The 15,685-nt window shown below is 31.6% G+C and overlaps 1 protein-coding gene and 1 long non-coding RNA gene across 7 annotated transcripts in view; one reads left to right on the top strand and one right to left on the bottom strand.

The window, feature by feature from the left end:
• Nucleotides 1-1,285: 1,285 nt before the first annotated feature.
• On the bottom strand, nt 1,286-1,750 carry LOC129743675 (uncharacterized). The gene is made up of 3 exons (XR_008736652.1): nt 1,705-1,750; nt 1,553-1,626; nt 1,286-1,491 (listed from the first exon to the last, which is right to left on the bottom strand). It is a non-coding gene; the product is annotated as an uncharacterized LOC129743675 (long non-coding RNA).
• Nucleotides 1,751-2,595: 845 nt separating this feature from the next.
• LOC129745866 (uncharacterized) overlaps nt 2,596-15,685 on the top strand; it is a 125,514-nt gene continuing 112,424 nt past the window's right edge. For 4 of the 6 annotated variants that reach the window (XM_055739236.1, XM_055739235.1, XM_055739233.1 and 1 more), the window contains exon 1: nt 2,596-2,724. The gene's annotated coding sequence lies outside the window, so the exon portion shown is untranslated. Of the gene's footprint in view, nt 2,797-15,685 lie in introns of all 6 variants that reach the window. The other 2 variants (XM_055739237.1, XM_055739234.1) reach the window with 2 other exon arrangements.

Here is a 15,685-nt window from a genome sequence, read left to right as displayed (position 1 = left end):
AAAGTTTCCAACTAAAATTATTTCAGAACCGATATTATGTTTTGTGGCTTGGGTACTTGAATTATTTGGTTTTGGTATCCGACTCCTCACGCTGCGCGTTCGAACTTTAAAGAAATATTGTCCTTCACGCTGTCGAGTGGCGGACGGGGCGAAGGGATCACCTCTAGCTTTCACGCAGACCTAGGAAGCCCCGGCAGACCTAGACCAATGTAATAGGGCCGCCGCTTCCGACGGTGGGTCGGCGGCCACCTCGGATTTTGGAGCTTCGGCGGCTTTGTGCCTCCTCAGGCCCTTCATCCTCGTTGGTTGCGGCTTGGCCGCAAAAGAATAAAGTTATGAAACCCCATTTTTTGAAACAACTCCTTGTTTTTTTTTAAAATAATTTCTAGTAAGGATAAATGTTTTAAATTTTCTGGGAAATAGTTCTTCTGGCGAAAAAAATTCTGGTAAATGGTTCATTCTGGTAAAAAAAAACTGGGAAATGGTACATTCTGGCGAAAATTTTTCTGGGGAATGGTTCGTCTGGGGAAAAAAAATCTGGGGAATGGTTCTTTCTGGCGATTGAAATTCTGGGGATTTTTCATTCTGGGCAATGGTTTTCGGGTAAATGGAGAACAACCCGGCAAACGCACCTATTCTCATCATAGCTGAAAACCCGTGCAGTATATGAGAAGGTGGAAATTTGAGTTCAACTAACGTAAAATGAAATGAAATCAAATGGGAATAAAAATACACATCGAAAATGATGATGCCCACATGGAAGCACAATTCCATTTATTCTGATAGACTTCGACACTCGAACACTTAAACTTTCATACGCCAGATTTTTCACCTGTAGTACACAGCAAAAAAAGTGTTGCGATATTACATAAAAAACGTGCACATAACTCGAGTCGCTAAATGTATTTAATATTACATTGTTTCGATGTACCAAGCAACTACACGTTTTAGATGTAAAAAAATACACAAAACATATGTAACGGAGTAGACAAGATCGAGCACAGAGATAATACATCGTGTGATGAAACTAACCGTTATCATTTTCAAAATTTGAATAAATTTCTGATATGTTAAAAAATCTAAAACTCAAATTAAAGACTAAAATTTAAGCTCCTACTTATGTATGTATAAAAGGATCAGAATTTTTTTTTCAGACTGAATTAAACCATTAAAAACTGAAGACATGAGTTTATTCCATGAATTATGGCAAACTAAAAAACTAACTTATTCCATGAATTATGACAAACTGAAGAATGGAACCATCCAAATGGATTCAGTCACATCTGCTTCGCTGAACCTTTCAGTATCCTGTTGAAATGTTTGATCGTATCCTTCCTACTTTGAAAGAAACTGGGCATATCTGGGCATCCTACTTTCAGCCAGACATTCACACCCGAAATAAACACTGATTGGCACAGTTCCGTATTCGATTAATCTGTCCCTTTGATGGCCATTGGTCCTACAACTTCGCAACTTCGTTGTCATCCATTTCTGTAAACATTGAATGAGAAAGTTAACAGGGAGAATACAAAATTGAACGCAGAATACTCACCATCGAATATAACTTTCTTTATTTTCTTTTCTCCGGAACTCTTTTGTATCTCTGATAAACGATGACCAAAATTCCTGAAAGAGCAAAATTATGTTAAGAAATTATCACCAATAGTTTTGCTTAGAGGTATTTTCAATATTGATATTACTTACCAACAGAACAAATCCTCCTGAACTCCACAATCCGTTTCAAACTTTCCGACACGAAAAAAATTTAAAATGTCAATTGGAATAAACATTGACTACTTGATGTAATACTACATAGAAAGTTGGAATATTACACAACATGACGCGTTCGGATTGTGTACATCGTTTAGATGTAATATTTTAACCAAAATCAATAAAAATACATAGGTTGTCTCGCATCGTCATAAATTACATCGTCCAACGTTACAATTTTTTTTGCTGTGTAGAATGGTAACACAACACGCCGAGAGGCGCAAGACGTGGGTTCAAGGCCTACCGGAAGACAAGGCGATTTTTATAACATATTTTTCAACATAAATTTTCATCTTATCTATTCCCTGAAATTTCAACTTACACAGTTGACTTTTTTTCTTCACATTAAAATTATAATTTAGAATATGAAGACGAAGCCCGAAAATATTCATTCTTATTAGTATTATGCCTACAAACCCCATTGTAGAGACGTAGGATGTTATGCAAATTCGAAAGCCTGAAATGACTCAATTGTTGATTTTTATCAGAAAAGATCACTCCTCAACTACTCATTCCAAATTGCAGTCGGGAAACTAGGAAAATTCGCTGAGTTCCCTACCCCGACAACCACCTGTTGCTGGGCAGTCGGCGGCAATGTAAACCTACAGTAAACATCACCCGACCAAGCACGTGCTCTCCAACTTCGTTTGCCAAATCCGAAGAGGTGCTCGTCACGCGAAGGCCGACTTCCGGTAGATGCACGTGACTCGGGATCCGAAGGTGTTGAGTTACCCCGAGCAGCATTTTTCTCTAGTAGCACTCAGCTGGGAGTTGGGAGTTGGGAGGTTGGATTCTCGCGAAGAAAGATGCAATTTCAGACGGACAGAAACTTCCTTCGCTTAGCTAGGGGATCTGAAGCTGACAGTTTCCAGAATCAGTCGACTTTCGACAGTCACTCCGGTTGCACGTCTTTTTCTCTAGTCTGGTCCTTGTCTGGTAGTGGAAGGACTTCCGGTTGGTTGTTTAGTGTGATGTGTGGTGCACTTTCTGTGTCCTGACTTTTGGATAACTTGGCCGGTTTTTCATGTCTCTGTGACTGAGAGTGTGACATTAGTTTTGTGATGGAGGGGTATACCTAAATAGTTGGATCTTTGCGGGTCGACGATGAGTGCATGTGACTCGGATGAAGTAAAACTGATGCTGCTGCTGCTGCCTGTAAACTGTTGCTCGTGTCGTTAATTGAATAAATCTTGGACCCCCATCAGTTGTTAGAGCGATTATACGGCTGAACAAATTTGCAGTGCTACAAAGTTTTGTTTTGAAGTGGGTTTGGAAAATAGTTGTCCTTGAATTGGCGACTGAAAATACATGAAGGTACAAGTACCAATGTCTTCTAATTCACATCAACAATTTAAATTAAAAAAAGTTGTTATGATTTGTTGTAAATCTTACTGATGTTAAGATTGAATGTCTAATCTCAGTAATTTCTAGTAAACAACCCGATTGTAAATACGTGACTGGAATTAACTATTGATGTTCAATAGATTTGTACATTAGAGTGCCTCAAATGACTCGACTATTGTAAAAGTTATTTGCTGCAGGCTTAAATTGATTCTAGGCCTAGTGCAAGATCTCATGCCAAATTTAAGCCAGATCGAATCACGGAAAGGGGTCGCTCAACGAGCCTGAAGTTTCTTCCGAAGATTGTATTTCGATTCGAGTTAAGGTAGAAAAGTTATGAGGCTTCAAAATGGGATAACTTTTTTAAGGGTAATATTCATCACTGCTAATGCTGCGTCAAAATGTTCGACGCAATAACTCATTAACTGTGATGAATATCATCCTTAAAAAAGTAAGCCCCTTTTTGAAGCTTTAAACTTTTTTATCTTAACTCGAATCGAAATGCAATCTTCTGAAGAAATATTTGTCATAGTTTAAGCTTTAAGAAAAACTAGATTTAAAAAAATCAACCGAACCGACTACAGTTATTGATGAAAAACTTGTTTTACATGTTTCTCTCGAACAAAATGTCTCAAAATCCCATACAATCTTCAGGCTCGTTGAGCGATCCCTTTCCGTGATCCGATCTGGCCCAAATTTGGCATGATATCTTGCACTAGGCCTAGTATCAATTTTAAGTCTGCAGCGCATAACATTTTACAGGTTTTGAATTTCCCATACAAATTTGGGGAAGTCTATTGTACATGGTACCTAATATTATTGAGGCAATTTTAAATCTTAGAGGTATTTTAAATTTAAACTAACCTTCATTATTTTTCGATATCGGCAAAAGTGAGCCTCATGACAAGCATTCTTATAACCAACAATAAGGAACAGTGAATTTTACCAAATAAATAAGGCACATTTTAAGAGTTATTCTACATTCTATATATTACGTCAATGCCTTTCAAAAAATGTGTTTTGTGAATTGCTTAAAAAGCACATTTGATATTGGTGTTATTTTTTGGCTAACAAAAACAGTCCAAATTTGCGATAAGTAATCAAAAAAGTGCCTCAGTTTATGTTGTTGCTTCATTGCATTTTTTTTACCTTTCGAAATTTTAAAATAATCGCTAATATATTCATTTTCGGTGATAATCACAAATCAACATTTTTTAGTTTAAAAAATACACTATACTAAATCAAAGTATTTCGTGAAGCTCCTCAAAAGGAAATGAATTTTGACTAATGATCGTTATGCTTGAAGCAAACATGAAAATATTCAACTTAATACGCTTATCTAAGTCAAAAAGTTCTGTAGAATGCAATGTTCAAAAACATTGAAACATTTTACAAAAACATTATTTACATTGCTATTTATATTTTAAGATATTTTTTTCAATTTTAGTAGTAAAAAAACATTTTCAGCTTTTTTTAACTTAAATATTTTTTTAAATAAAAAAAAATTGGTTATTTATCTTTAAGTCATTTCTGGATCACAAAATTATCAATTCTCAACTTTAGATATAAACAAGGCCCATTCCAAGTGGCAAGAACGAAATTTTTGGAGCTTTTCTTAGTAAATCGTGTAAACAGTTCACGTTTGACTGGGTAAATATCAAAAAGATTTATCGATAAATTCAGAATTAATAGTGCTATACTTTGGTATTGACAGTTTTTTTTTATGAAATGTTAATTGATATGTGAATGATTGAAATCTTAATTGAAAGTGTAACAATTATGTTTTTTTCCTAATTGAATAAACAAAATATGTTATTTTTTAAAGTGATATCTAAAAAATTAACTTTGACAGCAATGTGAAATTTTTATATGAATAGGGGAAAGTGTTCCTAAATGCGCATATTGGATAATATGCGCATACAGCCAATTGACGAAATGGCTTATAGATCGACATATCTAATCAGTGCAATTTGAGGGAAATCCGCTTTTACACATGGCATGAAAAAATTGTATTGTTTTAGACAGTCAAAACAATTTAAAAATTCATACAAGATTTTTAATTGTTTTGTTCAAATATATTGAACTTTAATACTCGTTCGTACAGAAACAGTAAACAAAAATGTTAGAGCTTTTCTTTCTAATTCATCTGGAAATAAGAAATTCAACAAATTGAAGCTTTTAGCAATTTTATAAACTAAAAGATATTGGAATAAGAGACAGGTTGTGTATGCCCATATCAGATAGGTAAAATGCCATTATCAAGAAGAAATAGATAAGCCATAAGTTTTTTTTTCTCTTTTCATCATTGAAACATTAAATCTACGCTCAAATCACAACCTTACCGTGAAAATAGAAGAACTTAATACTCATCTGATAGAAATATTATATGAACAAAATATTACCATAGAATATGGCCTTTTGGCATCCCAAACTCTGTTTTATGCAAAAGAACTAGTGATGTCTAAAATTCCACAAAAACTTCAGTTTTTACGTTTACTTAACATAAATTTTAACCATTTTCAATCAAATTATACGAAAATATTGCAAATGGAACTGAATTATAGCTTAAAACATGAATATGCGCATTACTATAAAATTTAAAGAGATTTTAACAGGAAAACTCCGCTCAAGTATATAAAACAGATGTCCGCTCATGTGCATATAGTTTTCAGACTTCTATCTATTGGAATATGGTAGAAAATAAGTATGCACCAAGTATGCGCATTTAGCCCGCCTCTCCCCGAATGAAAAATAAGAACTGGAGATCAAAAATGTATTTTCCAAATAACTTTATTGAATTCAATCCTTATTAACGCTTCATGATTTAAAAAAATTATACAAATTCATGTATTTAAATATTTTCTTTGCTATCTGAATTCTTCATATTATTTCTTTTTCCTATATCTTAGTGAATGATAATGTCCTGCATTAAGATCCTTAATTTGTAATCATTGACAAATTTTTATGTATAATCTTTGTTTGTTGGTTTGTTTATCAAATCTGATTTAGTTTTAATGTATTTTTTTTTATTTCTTTGGGTTTTGCGCTCAGTTATCAAGAACTTTTAAATTGAATCCATTCTAAAATTTAATTCTTTAATGTGTCTCGATATAGAGACCCTGTTTTAAAATTGCCCAGGCGATCTAGTTTTTTTTTGTTAATTGTTTGGAATGATGAAAAAATTGGGAGTGTAAAAATTTACATTAAATAGATATTAATTCAATCACGATTAGTTTCGAAATGTTCCTAATGAAATTTTTCTTCTCTTCTGTTTTTGTTTTCTGATGAACATTCTGACAAACCAGGTTTATTATTTTCTTTCTTATTCATTAACTAATTAGTTATTTTACAGTCTATTGTTCTATTTCAAAATTTAAGTAAAGTTTTGATTTTTTTGTTTTATGTCGTTCTTACTCCACGAATTCCTCCAACAAACTCCTTTTTAACTCTGATTTGTTTTGAATTGATTTTAAGTTAAAATAAAGATTATTCCAACATACAATAACTCTCACGGAGAAAGATCCACCGTAATAAGTAGAACTACGCGAAGGGATTACAATATTCCTGGTTCAAGAATTTCTTAACGCGATTAGTAAATTTTTCAAATATTATGGTTTTCCGGCTTTTAAAATTGTGTGCATTTCCACACAATCATGTTTAGAGGTTCCGCAAGGGCGATCTTTGAAAAAAATATGTTTGCGACCGAAATACAATCTTTGAATAATCATAACTTTTTTGTTTAAAGTGCAATCGAGTTGCAGTCCTCAGATGAAATGTTAATCTTAATTGAAATTTTAATAAAATTAACAAAACTAAGCAATCGATTGGTAAAGAAAATAAATATTTGATTTAAACCCAGTTTTCATGCTTCTCCAGAAAACAACGTCTCAGAATCCCTTTCACACTTGAGATTCAGTGCAACCCTTTTCCGTTGTCAGATTTATCTCAAATTTGGCATATAGCCTTCTGGTGATTCCTTTAAACCATCCAAGTTTTTTTTTTTTTTTTTGATTTGTGTGTTTCGATTTTAAAGTAGGTATTTTTTAAGTCGAATTTGATAAATTAAATAAAAAATATCCTTAATTGTGATTTTTATTAAAAATTAAACTGAGAATAGCTACACACATTTTGGTCAGTTGAATACAAAACTTTTGGGACAAATAATTTTTTTTTCTTGAAAATAGCTTGCTTATTTTCAATTTTGATACGAGTTTGGTTCATTTTTCATTTTTTACGTGTAATACCCAAACAAAATGAAAAAGATATACAACGTATAAATTTTGAGAAAATTTTTGGACCCATAATTTATTTAAAATAAACAATTTTGAAAGTGAACTTTTTTCAAAGATCGCCCTTGCGGAACCTCTAAACATGATTTTTTTTAGTCGCCCCCATACAAAAGTTTGTTCTCCACATCCTAATCTACCATCATATGAAAACATATCGTACGCAGGAGTTGAGTGCTATGCGCATCCTGTTAAAGGATCTTTCTAAGGCATTAGAATAAAGAAAATCACCGTAAATAAACAGAAGATAAACATAGGTTTTAAAAAGTTTCAATTTTGTAGATACGTCCAAGTGATTTGTCGTTAGGTTTCTTCTTTTCATTGCACCGTAAATTTTGCAGCATTGAGCATTTATACGTCGGTTCCAAGAAAGATCCCGTTCGAAACTCCGAGTTACTTCGTTACTCTGAGTTTTTCAGCATAGTCTACAAACTGAATCAAAGCGTAGTTAAGAAAAACTTGTGGAGAAACTGGTGAGGTTAACTGTCTAACAAAACACAGTGCTTTGGTTTATGAGGGATTTATTGGTAAGAGATTAAAATCAGATCATTTACTTATTTTAGCAAGATCCGGATTTATTTTTGCGTTAAAATCATTTAGGTTTGCTGTAAAACAGATGAAAAAAGCGAGAAAATTAAAGGCCCCGATTGAATGAATGCAAATTCAGAAAAACACTCATTAAAAATACAGTTTGCGAACGCCCTTCAAAATACGATATTTTATACTTTTTTTAAGATGTTCAACTAAAAATTAATTATGTAATTCACATAAAAGTATATTGAAATGGATATCAATAAAACGAAAGGTGTCATGGTCTTATAATTTTTATATTTTAGATAAATAATAACTTTTATTTGATTTTTTTTTAAATTTCATATTTCATTATTCTAAATTTTGGAGTAAGTAAGGTGTTTAGAGCTTTCTTCATACACTTGTTTTAGTATTGAAAAAAACAGAAATGTGTAAGAACTGAACTCTAGACAAAACAGCTAAAAAGTTTAACCATCATTGATTTTTTTGTTGTGTTCACAACTTTTTAAGTCTGCTATTATGTTTTTCGACTTCATATTTTGAAACTTCTGATTGCTGTGTTTAACTTTAACTTGAACAGTTTTGAACAACCTATCAAAAACTACATAGAAGTAAGCGAGAAATGTTTGATGTTTGAATTTGACGTCCAGTCGATAGGCAAACAGAACGAGAATAAGAACAAGAAGTCTAACTGGGAGTAATTCAACGGTAATAATCCTTGAATATATAATAATACAAAAACTGATATTTTTAAATTGGCTATCTAATAGTTTCTTTATTCGTGTTTGTGGACATTTATAGCCTTTCAAAGTCTTTTGATTTTTTAATGCCTTTTGTCGTCTGGTACAAAATTGTTCTAAAAAAATTAAATTAACGAGAAGGATTCTAAGAGCACCTGTATCCGGGGTCCAAACCGCCGGCTAAAACTGATGAGATTTGGATCCAATTTGATAGAATTCTAAACCGTTTTGACAGTTAATGGAACACGAGTAGGGTTACTTGCTTTTTTCAAAAGAATGGATCTAATTTTTTGGTCCAATTCTTGTATAAATTAGACCCAAGAAAAGACACGGATACAGCTTTGCTAAAAACTAACCAATGATATGTGAATCCAAAAGCAATCCAAAAATGGATTAACTTAAAAACATCAAGCAGAGGAACCAATTTCTTACCAAAACTATACTATCTAGCGGTTTTTGATAGAAAGTTAACAATGAACGTAGAGTTCGAATGCATTTCCACAACCGTTGGGATTTCGCACTCTCTGGAGCCACTTTATAAGTATCTGTTTTAGTTAATTAGCACAGTCCCTACTGCTTAATGTGGTTATAAGTTTTTCAAAAGATCAATATTGAGTGTATATTTTTGTTTCTTCATTCAAAAAAGAAATTTTAAATTTTGGTACGTAGTTTTTGAGAGATTAAAAATCTTATGGACAATGGAAATTTTAAACTGTTTTTTTGAGATTTTATTCAAAGTATGAAAAAAGTTGTTATCTACAAAACACAAGTGATTGCCAAAAAACATATTTTTTTTTACGAATTGAAAAAAAACTATTTCCTTCATGGATAAGAAGAAACTATTTTGAACTTATTTCGGCGTGATTGTTTAAGTTTAACTGATTTCGACAAATTTTGGCGTCGTCAAAAGAAATAATTCAACAGATTTCGTCTATTAGTCCTAGTTTTGGTAATTTGTGGAGTGTGAAAAAATTAATGAACGATTTTGAATAAAATCGATCTTTGATAACTGATATCTAAGCTCACCAGAAAAAAAATTATATCCGGGTTTGTATTTAATACTAATTGTTGAGGAAGTCCGGTACCACCCGATTGCCCGGATTTCATTGAAAAAACTTGGATTTTGCCCGAATTTATCTACTTTATTCGCCAATCAAACAAAAAAAAACAAATAGTGTTGTAAAAATTTTATTTATACATCCAAAACGAAACGTTTCGAGCAAGTTCATAAAAATAATCATGAAAAGTTTTTTGAAAGCCTAAAACAAAATTTAAAATGTGCCAATAAGTTTTGACGAAACAAAAAAATTTTTTAAAGTTTTTTTCTTCTTAGTTTTTATTTGAGTAATTCCTGGGTTTTGATCAAATTTGCCCGGATGTTGCCCGGATTTTCGTTCAAAAATTTTGAAATCGAAAACCCGGATTTTGCCAAGTTTTTACATAAAAAAGCTACGTGCTGAAAAATTCTGGCCACCTTATGATAAACTAATAAACCACATGAAAACTTATGACCGATTTTGAATCTTACTGCCCTGCATTTCATCGAGGAATCAGATTCAGATAATAATAGAAAATCAATTCTATAATTTTAAGTTATTTTAATAGATTTCAATACAACTTGTTCTGACATCATTCATGAAAGTGTTCGAGTGCTTGTTGAGAACTGCTAAACGTTTTGACATAGATATAAATTCCATTTGGTAAAATCTCACGTTAAATTTTGCAAATTCTCATATTTTGCTTGAATGGAAAAAAAAACTGCTATAACTGTTTTTTTTTTTAAATTCAAAAGGAATCGTGGTCTTCAGGAAGGTTGATCAAACAACTATTTTCATAATCTTTGCACTGTTTTAAATTTTTCCAAAAAAGTGTACAAGTTTATTTAATGATTTTCTTTTACTACTCTGTTGTAGTATGAGCCTACTTGGTTGAATGATTCAACTGAATCAAAGCAATCGAAAGATGCCTTTTTAATTCAACCACTTTTGAACGTTTTCTCGAAAACAAAAGCTGATAACGAACAAAGTAGTTGCATATTTGAAATAAGCTCTTAAATTTAAGGCACCTCAAAATAATGTAAAGTTGCAATGTGTAATCAGTCCGAAAACAGAATTCCACGATAAACCGTGCACTAGTATTCAAAATTAGTTTTCAAACTATTAAATGGCAATCAATGATATGACAGGGTGACGAGAAGTTCATGGTTCAATAAAATTATTCTCTGTAATGAAATTATTTCCAATTTGTCATTTAGGGGCCATGATAGAAATGTAGCTCAAAACAGTTGTTTGACTAGTTCAAACAAAAATCATGGATTTTTATTTCATTTCGTTTGTAAAATTCTTCACATCCAACAAAGATTGAAATGTTTTTTTTTAAACCAATCAATTGGCAACGAAATTAAACGAAAATAAAAGATGCCAAATATAATTCCAACTTAAATGTTTCAGTCGTTTAGTTTTAGCCTCGAGTCCTCACACTTCCATTTTTCCAAATTAAAAAAAATCAATATATTACCATTTTCAAAAGTGATGAAAAATATAAAAAAAACATGAGATATCAAAGAAAGAAAGGACCTAAGCCGTAATAACATGATATTTTAGAAAAAGACACAACGGCTCACCGACAGAACTCGAACCCGCAACTTTCGCTATAAAATCCAGGTTCAAGTCCCGTCGGTGAGCCGTTGAATCTTTTTTGAAAAAATATTGATATTTACAGCTTATTATAGTGTCCATTTCCCGGGCATTTTATGCTCTCGGGAATCGGGAAATCTGATTAACCTTTTCCCGGAATTCTCGGGATCCCAGAGAAAATGTATAAAGAAGCTTTCAACCTTCTCCTGCATACGAAATTAGATTTTTCGAAAATATTGTAGTCTCATCCTGTATTGCAATTACAAATGGCAAAACTGAAACAAATATTTAAAAACCCGTTCCTTTTTTTAAACATAAGTCAAACAATAAAAACATTGGAAAAATCTTGCTTTTACATTCAAACATATTCAATTAATCAGTATACCTGCTTAGAAAAATATGAATTCAATAAACAAAGTGTATTGGAATTTTAATCGACAAAAATTACTGCTTCTTGCAGTAAAAATTTGCAAAATTGAGAAAGATTCTTCACTACCGACAAAAGTTTTCTAGACTTCAGGTTGATCATTAAATCTCGCAAATTTCTTGAAAATAGTGCATTGATTTCAAATATGTAGTTTCATTTCTTTGCCGATAATTTTGCTACTGTCCGAAATTTGCAAAACGGTAGTTCTCAAACTCAGTGTTGTAAAAAAGAGCCTTCAAATTACTCTTGTTGTTTCACAATTAGAATTGTTATATTTCAACCAAGGCCGTGCGAACGTGGGGGGGGGGGTTTAGGGTATTAAAATTTAATAGTAACTGTAAATTTCAGATTTTATTTGAATAGACCATCTGTATTGAAACTCAAATCTTGACACAAAATATGGGTTGTTTTTAGAAGGGGTTTTTATTAAGAAGTGTAACCAACCAAATTCAGAATTTGAAGCTAATAAAATGCATTCATCGAATACATATTCTACATGTCAACTAATAGGTAGAAATGTGACAGGCGTTTAACACTTACAATAGTTATCAGAATTAGCCCAAAAACTTTAACATTAATTTTACTATTTATCACTTTGATTATAAAAAAAATGTCATTACATTTTTTTTTCTCTGTAAATTAAAAATTTTCTTCAAGAAACTAATATTAACTTCAATTTTGTTTCCTGTTTCTTGTTCTTCTAATGCTCAATTCCACAGTCAAAAGGTTTTTTTATGGGTTACACAAGGCCACAAAATTCACATCTTTCCGAAGTGGAAGGAACTTTATAGCTAATTTCTCATTAAATTTATTAAATCCAAATATGCAGTTATTGTTTTTTTTCTATCAGCTTTTTTTTAATATAACTTTTAAATGCGTGAAAAATCGGATTTTTTTCAATAAAGGAGTTCCAACAAATTTTTAAAAAAATTCTGCAAAATTTAAATTTTGGATATTTTTAAAGTAAAAATTAAATAACTAAGCAGGCTTCAACAAATAAAATTAATTAAATGAAACCTTGGTATTGTTATGATATTTGTCAAATTTTTAAAACTGTTTAATTTATTATTTTTAGATTATTCATCATCATCATAATCAAAATATTTTTCCTTCTTTGTCAAATGAAGTAATCGAATTCAAAGCCAGTTTTCGTTCATTAGTTATCAATTATTGATTTCACTCAACACTTATTCATTTTTAAACTTATAAGCTCTCTATCACCAAAACTAGAGGCGATTGACAAAATCTGTGTAAAAATATAGAAAATTCAGGAAATTTCAGAAAATTCGAAATTTATAAATGGCATCATTTTTAAATAACTTCATCGAATTTTATTGTATAGTTTTAAGAAATTTTCGAATAAATTGTGAGGGAACGAATTAAATTTTTTGAGATATTTATTAATAAGTTTGTCTTTGTTTTTTTCAATTCAGAATTTTTGTTTTCTGAAAACAAAATATTCATCAATTTTCATTAAGAAAAACTGATTTTCGAGCTATTGTCTTTATCAGGACTCAGTATTTTAATTAGCAGCGGAAAAATATTTAGTGCTTGAAATATTAAACCTTCTGTTATGCATTTTAAAGTTTATAAACCTTTCAATTATTCTTATTTTTTTCAATCATCTTTTTGAATCGATCATGATTTTTTAGTTAATCTATGAAAAGTTTAAAAAATGATTACAAGTAGCAACTTTAAAGCAAAATTTCAATGTTTTTGAAGTGCTTTATTTTTTAAATAGTTACATAATTTTGAATTTTTTTTAATGAACCACCGGACTTTTTGTGCATTTTTGGTGTTGTTATTATTTTTAGCTAAATTTCAATTTCGAAACCCCTACCCCCCCATGGACGGGTCCTTCGCAAGGGCCTGATTTCAACACTTGGTTTTCGAACGAATAAAACCATTTTTAGTGCAATGTTTTAACCACTGCTTCAAAAAATATTTAAATCATATAGGTATATAGAAATAATTCCCTTGCTAAATCTGAACTATTTTTTCAGAAAGAGGTCGTTGAATTTTTTTTTAAGTTAAGCTCTTTTTATTGGGTTCGGGAACTCCTGGGATTTTTAACCATTCCCGGGATTCGGGAATTCCCGATTCTTTTTTTCATTCCCGACAATTCTCGGTCGGGAAATCCCGGGATGGACACTCCACGGCTTATGTTCTTTCTTTCTTCGTGTTTCTCTTATACTTTCCATCACCTTTGAAGATGAGATAATTTTCAGGTACGAAGATGTACCAAGACGAACCAAAAACATTAGATTTCATATCAATATATTCTAAAAAAGGTGATGAGCACGATTGAGGCAACAAACTTATTTTACCCAAAGGCATGAACCGTTTCAAAAAAAGAGGTTACAAAGAAAAACGTCAGGAGAGAACTTCGAACATTCAAATCGTTCAAATTTTTATCTAAAATCCCAATCTTTCGACGAAAATTGTTGATTGGATAATTGTGTCAATCATTTATTTTTCTTTCGAAGGCTGGTTTGCTGTAAGGTCTAATGAGCTGAGTGATATTTTACATCTTTTAGACGGGATTCATTTTCCTGATTAATCTGGTTCGATCCATTCTTCCATTCATTGACAACCTTAATAGAGACCGCCTCTTCCTCTCTGGAGCCACTTGTTGTTTGAGAAAATTAAATGTTTTACTTCCTCAATATGATTTGTTTGTAATTGAGGATATGAATTCCTCTTGAACATAATTCAGCTTTGCTTAACCAACCTTAATTCTGCGCAAAACGTATTATAGCGTTGAGAAATTTATACAGGTGATAATGGAACATTTGACGACTTGTGTCTTCGGAAGGTTTTTCGGGATGTTCAATGGGAAACGTTTATCGGTAACTCTCGATTCGGGCTGCTGAATAGAAGAAAAACATAAAGGTAGCTTCTATTGATATCCCAATCTACTGATGGTGAGAATGGGAGCTGTGAATTTAATAAAACTGATAATAAACGAACGATTTGGAGTGCGCAATTTCACACAAAAGCATTTTCACTGTTTCAAATTGTCTACTCTAAATTTCTCACAGGAATCAGTCACATTTGATTGAAAACAAAAAAAAATTATTAAAGAAAACTGACAAAGTTCTACTCTCAGGAGCCACTTTATTTCAAGCAGATAGAATTTTGAATTTATTATGTTTGAAAACTCTATTTGAACAACTTGGTAATTGCAAGAAATACTTGACAACATTTGTTATATACTTGCAACGTATTGTGAATATTTGAAATCATCAATGCTTACTCTCTGGAGCCACTGTTTTTGGCAGAGCAAAATATTCATGGGTCATGTTTAGAAATTAAGAAACCAAAATCCATCAAGCCAAAGTTTCCTTCCTCTCTCTGGAGCCACTTGTTGTTTGAGAAAATGAAATGTTTTACTTCTTCAATATGATTTGTTTGTATTTGATGCCCACGATATAATTTCCTCTTGAACATAATTAAGCTTTGCTGCGCATAACGCATTATAGCGTTCAGAAATTTATACAGGTGATAGACATTTTAAAAATGCTGCCAATAATTTTCCAGATAGATATATATTGTGAACGATGACTTGGGAGTCGTGGAAAATAGTAGATCATTACTAGATTGCGTACTTATTTGAAAATTTTCTAGAAATTTTTTGCTACCTGTGTAGAAGTTTCCAATGTAGCGCTCGAAGTGCATAATGTAAAAAGCATTTTTGGATTAAATTAACTAATAGGGCAAAATCTGTCCAAATAAGATTTAAATGAGATGTAGGCAGGTTTTTCAATGTGTAATCCGTTGCTAACTGCGAAAGTCTCCAGATCTTAATATAGCTTCTTATAAAAAGTTTTAAATTTAATAAGATTTAATAAATCATTCCCTCATGAACTAGTACCTACTTAAATTTTTTTTCAAATTTTTGTATTATTTGTTCAATTTAGGGAAAACATAGCAGCATTTAGTTTTGATTATTTA

This window comes from Uranotaenia lowii, chromosome 2 (genome assembly GCF_029784155.1).
Source record: "Uranotaenia lowii strain MFRU-FL chromosome 2, ASM2978415v1, whole genome shotgun sequence".
Classification (NCBI taxonomy): domain Eukaryota; kingdom Metazoa; phylum Arthropoda; class Insecta; order Diptera; family Culicidae; genus Uranotaenia; species Uranotaenia lowii.
This window is presented reverse-complemented; position numbering and strand designations above follow the sequence as displayed.